Here is a 7,905-nt window from a genome sequence, read left to right as displayed (position 1 = left end):
TATACCAAAGAAAAAATTGGGAAGGGGTTAAAGATAAAATCTGTAATAGAGTATTAAAATGGAAATGGATTGTACCTCAATTGTCTTATAGAGGGAGGGTACTGGTCATTAATAATCTTGCTGCCTCTATTTTATGGCATAAATTAATTGTGTTAAACCCACCAGATGGCTTCATTAAGGATATTCAGAGAGTGTTTGTTAATTTTTTTTGGAATGGGCAACACTGGCTAAGAGAAGCAGTACTGTATCTGCAGTTAAATGAAGGAGGTCAAGGCCTTATGGACATCAAGTCCAAGGTAGCTGCATTCAGACTGCAGATTGTGAAAAGAATCCTATATAATCAGCCGCAGAACTGGACTGAAGTAGCTTGTGCTTTATTAAGAAGAGTGGGGCGGATGAACTTGGATAGACACCTTTTCTTAATGAATTTGAAGGAAGTAGATTTTAACGGACTCTCTCCTTTTTATACATCAGTCTTAAATGTGTGGCAAATATTTATTGTTAAAAGAGAGCTGTCTGAAATAACCCATGAGTGGGTGCTTGAAGAACTATTAGCTGAGATGCGGGAGTTCTGTACTGTACCTGTGCAAGCAGAAATGGCTGAGACTGTTTTCCCCAGTATCAGGGTGGGTGTAAATGTAGGAGACTGGCAGGAGGGGGATGGAAGATTACTGTCTTTTACAACACCTGAAATTAGTCTCTTTGACACAATATCTAAGAAGGCTTTGTATCTTGTTTGTGTAAAATGCTTAAATTTAAGAGCATTGCAAGATCTTCCTGAGACCAAATGGACTAATTTAGTTGAATCAGGGGCCTCTCCAAAAGGATGTTGGAGGACGTTGTATAAGATGCCAATCGAGAAAAGAAGTGGAGATTTGCAATGGAGGATTTCTCATTGGATTTTAGCAACAAACCGTTATAAAGTTCATCTAAATCCTTTGCAAGGAGAAGAGTGTTTGTTTTGTGGGTTACCAGAAACAGTGTGTCATATTTTTCTTGAATGTTTTAGGCTAGCAGGAATTATGGGTATGTTAAAAGACCTGAGTCATGATTTTGGTTTTATTTTTACAAATAGTTTTTTTATTTTTGGACCAAAATATAGCACCTCAAATAAAAGCAAAATTGTCTTGATAAATGTTTTATTTGGTATGGCAAAAATGGCTATCTGGCTGACAAGAAAGAGAAAAATGCAGTTTAATAGCGAAAATGACCCTTTGGACATGTTTAGAGCTCTGGTAAAGAGTAGGCTGGTTATGGAGTACAAGTATTATGAACTGGTGAATGATACCGATTCTTTCTTCTACTTATGGGGGATTGAAAATGTTTTATGTAAATCCAACGAAGAGGGAGGTTGCAATGTATTGCTGTAAAATATATATATATATTTTTTAATGTTTTATTCTTTTTTAAGACTTTTTTTTTTAAATCTGGATATTTAATATTAATGTAGTAGTGTGTTAAATGTGTATACAGTTCTGGTATAGATTGTAATTAAAGAGATGTTAAAAGTCTCTCTCTCTCTCTCTCTCTCTCTCTCTCTCTCTCTCTCTCTCTCTCTCTCTCTCTCTCTCTCTCTCTCTCTCTCTCTCTCTCTCTCTCTCTCTCTCTCTCTCTCTCTCTCTCTCTCTCTCTCTCTCTCTCTCTCTCTCTCTCTCTCTCTCTCTCTCTCTCTCTCTCTCTCTCTCTCTCTCTCTCTCTCTCTCTCTGCTTGTTCTTATGCGCCCTGTCCACTGATCTAAATAATTCGTTGTTACGACGACTTATTTGTTCCCTCGTTTTAATAAATCGTGGACACGTTGAACTAATTCCCTCCCTCATTTTGATTTAACGAATTACAACGTGGCCACAAGATAACGTGCTGAGGTATTATTAATTCGTGGCCACGAAACAATATTCACCTGAATATTCACCAATTCACAAAAATATAGGTCTGTAGCATTCACTATTTAATTAATATTATCTAACTGTTTTTCTTACCTGTGAAGATAGCTCTTCAGTGAAGGCTGACTAGTGTTCTCGTACAGCTTTTTATTCCTTTTGCAAAGAAATTGCCGTTTTTTAATAAGCAGGAAAAATTTCCCGACTTTAAACAAATACCCATTTAAATGCTTAGGATGTTTGCGTTGTGAGAATATAAAGGGAGACTTTAGATTTAAAAACTGTGTCTCGTTAGGCAATGTTTTCTCAGTCAAATCATAAAATTTCCTATTGATTCAATAGAACGCGTGAGCTCACTAGGGAATACCAATATGGCGGCGCGGTGGCTTCACTGTTTATGACGTCATGAGCTATCCAGTCATTCTATATAGATCAGTGGTTGCGCCCCTTCTTGGAAAGTAGTCAGATGCCCCACACACTGTCAGAAAGTCTATATTAATTGCATTGTATTCTTTAAAATTATTACAAATTGGTCCCTGTCTGACATGTTCCAATGATGATGTCTCTCCACACCTCATAACCTACCTCTGTTTGCAAGAGTGGAAAAGCTTATCTGATTTGTCACATGACATCAGATACTCGATTATTTTGTCATAGTTACACTGCTGATAACTGTCCCGTTTGCATGTAAATCATGTTATTTTTAAACGAGTTCATATGATTATTTCTTGCTATTAAAGACATACTTTTATTCATGGAAATGCCCACATATCAGTGAACTTATTACATGAAAATGCATTTAACATTTAATTATGCAACACTCTTTACAGAAATAAATCCTACAGTTATATATAAACTGACTACGTGCATGTAATGTAATAAAATTACCTTCCTTTCTGTCTTGCAGGATTACTTGCAGATTACTTGGTCCCTTTTTTAAGATCTCTACAATATCAAACTCAACAGCTCTTTTAAGAGCCAACCCTCGCAAGAGCTACTTGAGTCGCAGCTAATCTTGCCGTGATCAGCCCTTCCCAGGTAAAGTTTCTAGAATATTTCAATCAGCATTTACTCATCAAAGGCTCTCTCCTGAATCATATAGTAAATTAACTTATTTAACTATCTTAATTTATATGTTTCAAGAACAATATTAATTGCACATAGAGTAAGTATAGACTAGAGAAGGAAGACCAGTCCTTATATCAATGCAAGCTATTTGAATAAGTCCTTTGTTTCGGGTGAGGAAGGAACATCTTGTGCCCAAAGAAGACAGAAAGGTGTGCGAGTCCATTGGTCTTGTATTAAAAAAATGCTGTAATATGTAGTACATAATTTGATGTTGATCTCCCAAAGGACTACTAATTTCTTAAAAAGTTCTTAAAAATGGCACCTTCTGTTTTTCTTAGATAAAAGCAGACAAGTGTGATCAAAAGCATTTAGTTAATATAAACAGGTTTCATTTTTCCATTGTTTTGTAAATGCTGGGGTTCTGGGTAGCTTTGGAAGATAATGAGATCTGGCTTGTATTAGGAATCAAATAGTAAATGTTCTTTATGTTCTTTAAATGTTCTGTTAATTCTTTGGCTTGAAACAAGGCCTTATTACTGCACAGACCAAAAACATTGCATTTGTGCTTTAAGATGGATAGCAAGACAAGGCACAAACTTCAGAAGATTCTAGAGGAAAGAGACTAATGTGCAGCCATGGAGGAATACAAGAGGCCAGGGGCGGAGTGGCAATCGGGAGAGACGGGACTTTTCCCGGTGGGCCGGCAGTGTTTTGAGGCCGCAAGGGTCTGATAATAGCAAGTTGCAAGTAAACATTGCAAGTTCTTAGCAACACCATCCGGTCAAACTGTGCAGCCTCTCTGCTCAACCCGTACGGCGGGCCGCAGCAGCCTCTTATTTCAATAGAAACACAGGCTAATCAGAAAGCACTAACGAAGTGCAGGTCCAACCATGTCTAGGATTTTCAAAAATATAGGGGGATCAGTGAGCGGCCCCTCCCCAAATTGCATAGCCTGTCAGCCTATGACGTAATCGAACACCTCTTTTTTTTCCTCACGTTTTGGAAGTCTAATGTTAACAGACGTTGGTGAGTGGGCTGTTTACACCTGGCCACTTAATGCGTTTTCTGTGATAGCTATCCGATCATGAAAAGACCAGGTGTAAATGTCCTCCGAAACGCATTCGAGACGGATTTGAATCTGAATCCGATCGCGGCTGAGCATCTATTTATCAAGCCAACATGCAAACTAAGTGAATCAAAGTGAAAGTAAGTCGCAGACGCTTAACACAATCATCAATCATCTTCTTTAAATGTAAAGAACTGAAATGATCATACCAGGGCTGTTGCTGCTCTCTCTTATTGCGGTCTTTGATTTCGAAATTTTAGCTGATCATCAATAAAATGCAGTTCATAGGCTATCTGTTGCTCTCGATGATGTGCCCTCCATTAAATCTGCATATAGCGCGAGAATTGAAGATCGGATTTATATCCGTTTTGCAAAAACACATTTATGTGACCAGGTGTAAATGGAATCGTTTTGATAAATCAGATAGCTATCCGATCTGAGAAAACGCATGAAGTGGCCAGGTGTAAACAGCCCCAAATGATGGAAAGACAAAAAAGAAAAGGGAAAGGTGGCGCTGAGAAGGTCAGACTCAAAATGAAAAAAATTATGCAGGAGGAGGCAGCAAAATGCTCCAAAATAACGGACATGTTCCGGGCATCAACAAGCAAAGATTTTACAGGTGAAATAAGCTAAAGCACCTAATGTCGCAGCCAGGCACAGATGGGAATTAGCACTAGGTACCAGCCAGCCAAAAGCTTGTGAAATTTGAAAGTAGCTCGGTGGTAAATATGAGACAAAAATGAATGGTTTACTATTGAGCGGCTCTCTTTTTCTGTTATTAATGTATGTTGTTGTCGATTTTAAGATCTTTTAAAAATTAATAATTACACTTGGCATTTCACGTTGTTGTGCAGTCATTTTATTGTAATTTTAGATTTCAGAATTTGCTTATTCACTGGTAACCATTTTCATGAAACCTAAGAAAACTTCACCCCCAGAGGGCCGGTGGTCTACGAAATTTCCTGATAGATTTGTTGGTCCCACTCCACCCCTGCAAGAGGCAAAAACTCTGTTCTCTTGTCTCTGAGAACTATACATGGCCATGGGTGCTTTATGAGCATGGTACATCCTGTGCCTCTGTACCAATTTCTTAATTCTTGCCATGAAATTTGTATTGCAGTATTTTAACAATTTTACATTACTTAGTCCCTTTTTGGTAACGTTTCGCGCACGTGCTCGAAAAGTTACCACCTGTGAGTGAGTCTACCATTCAATTTTTCACATTTTTGGAGCCGTGGTGTGCCGACTTTTTTCTTTTGATATTTGGGACAGCAATGCACCAAAAGTTGCACATGCTTGTATGTTGTGACAATTATGCCAGTTTTCAGTGAAATAAAGGGAAGGTATGTAAATTATGCAGTGGGCTGTAAGCCCGTCTAGATCAGCCCAAAGGCGGTTTCCGGGTAGGACGGGTGAAGGTCTCTGCGTGTTACTGTCTTCCCACGTGGTAATTTAATTCCATTTAATCATTTCCTCCATTTTATATCTGATTCCATTGTATCACAACCTTGAATTTAAGTTAGATTGCCAATTGGTTATTGGTCAATTATATAATAGTTTAGCAATACATTTGATTGTTCTAGTTAACTCTTTATTATATTTACCCGTTCATATTAGGAAGCTATGTCACTCAGGTCGTCACGCCTTGTTTAACGTGGGTCTCATGATTACAATCTTGCCAGCTTCGGTCACTAAACAGAGGTAATTGCTATATACCTGAGATCGGTCGCATTCATGCTTACACAATCAAAGATACTTTGGTATAGTCCCCGTGATTGCATACACTTGAATTTAACGTAACATTTACTTCAGTAGAGGTATGACCACTACTACAGATATAAGTCAATGTAACACCTTGTCTTGTCTTCTTCTTCTTCTTATAGGATTCCGACAGTGTAGACGCTGCTGAGCGTATTACTGCCCTCCACAGGTCAAAATTTAGCTTAAATTCTTACATACAGTCCTGTATCATGCAAGAACTGAAGAACTGCCTTGGAGATCAGTTTTTGCTCAACACTGTGACCAAACAAAGATAAAAGAGAAAAAGCCTTAACTCCAATTCCTGTCAATTTATTAAAGAATATATTTCTTTCTGCCCTATACTTTCTGCATTCCAGGAAAACATGCCCTACTGTCTCCATACTCCCACATTCACACAATCCAGAAACATGCTTTCCTACAATGCACAAAGAATAATTTAATCCACAATGCCTCAACCTCAACCTACACATTTTAACTGAGTCCCTACGTGACAAAATGTTAAATGAACATCTTTTCCTAACATTAGGTTGAATGGAAAAGTAGTGTCTACCCCTAATTTCCTTTTCCCACCCTCTCTGCCATTCATTTATTAAACCCTCTTTAATTTGTTCCCTCAGTTCCACTCTCCCTAATAATACATGGACATCTACTTCTCTTCCTAAGCTCTCCTTTGCTATTTTGTCCACCAGCTCATTCCCCCTCAGCCCAACATGCCCAGGAACCCAGCAAAAACTGATATTACACTCAAACCCAATTCTAAAAAACACATTCAAGATGTCATATACAATGTCAGGACGAGCTTTAGATTTTCCTACTTTTAAATTTTCTAGAGCAGCTGCAGAATCAGAGCAAATAATGACTTCTCTAGGTTTTCCCTGCCCACTGATTTACTATGATAAAAAAAATTATTGTATCTATTATCACCAGCAACCTCTTGCAACAGACACCTTGCTGGGAAGGTACGTTTACACCCACTTAGTTTTACCCAGTACTGTAACCCTAACTTAATGCGTCTTAACCATAAGGGCATTTCTCCCATTTCAATGAGCAGGGCAGGTACTGGGGTAGATCTGAAGGCCCCACAGCAAAGCCTCAAAGCTCTTGCCTGCACCACATCCAACCTAGCCAGAACAGTTTTGGACGCAGATCCATATACAAAGCACCCATAATCAAGAGCAGATCTGATCATAGCCTGAAAAATTAGCATCATTGTCACCCTATTAGCCCCCCACCCACACCCAGCCAGACTTCTCATTACATTCAAAACTTTTTCACACTTCAACACAATTTTACCTACATGCACGGCCCAAGTCATACGCTCTTCAAACCAAATACCCACAAATTTAAAAACCTTTACCTTCTCCAATGGAGACCCATACATATATAGCCCTATTTTAGGTAACTTTCTTTTAAAACCAAATATCATATATTTAGTCTTAGAAGCAGAGATTTTGAAGCCCCATGTATTTCCCCATTCCTCTACAGATACTAACACTCTTTGAATCTGTTTTAAAACAAACTCTACATTACGCCCTCTTTTCCAAACGGCCCCGTCATCTGCAAATAAAGATAACCCGAATCCCCTCTCTATTCTACCAAAAATATCATTAATCATTATATTAAATAAAACTGGACTTATTACACTTCCCTGTGGGGTACCATTCTCTATGTCCACAGTCTTTGAACTAACATTACCAACCTTTACTTGAATGGTTCTTTTCATTAAAAAATCCTTTATCCAATTAAACATTCGTCCCCTAACTCCCATGTCAAAAATTTTAATCATCAATCCCTCCTTCCACAAAGAATCATAAGCCTTTTCAATATCCAGAAATACACTCACTACTATTTCCTTATTGCTAAATGCCCTTTTAATATCTTGATCCAAAACTGCTACTGACTCCATTGTAGATCTTCCATTTCTAAAACCATTCTGAACATCAGCAAATTGTCCTCTAGTTTCTAAAAAATATACCAATCTGTTAGTTACCATCCTCTCCATAATCTTACAGGTCACTGCTGTGAGTGCTATAGGACGGTATGAATTAGGGTCAGATGCCTCTTTCCCTGGTTTCAAGACAGGGACCACAACTGCATGTTTCCATTCCTTGGGCAAAAGACCCTCTGCCCAC

This window comes from Scardinius erythrophthalmus (assembly GCF_964197995.2).
Source record: "Scardinius erythrophthalmus genome assembly, chromosome: 20".
In the NCBI taxonomy this organism is placed as follows: Eukaryota; Metazoa; Chordata; class Actinopteri; order Cypriniformes; family Leuciscidae; genus Scardinius; species Scardinius erythrophthalmus.
Note: the sequence above shows the minus strand (reverse complement) of the source record.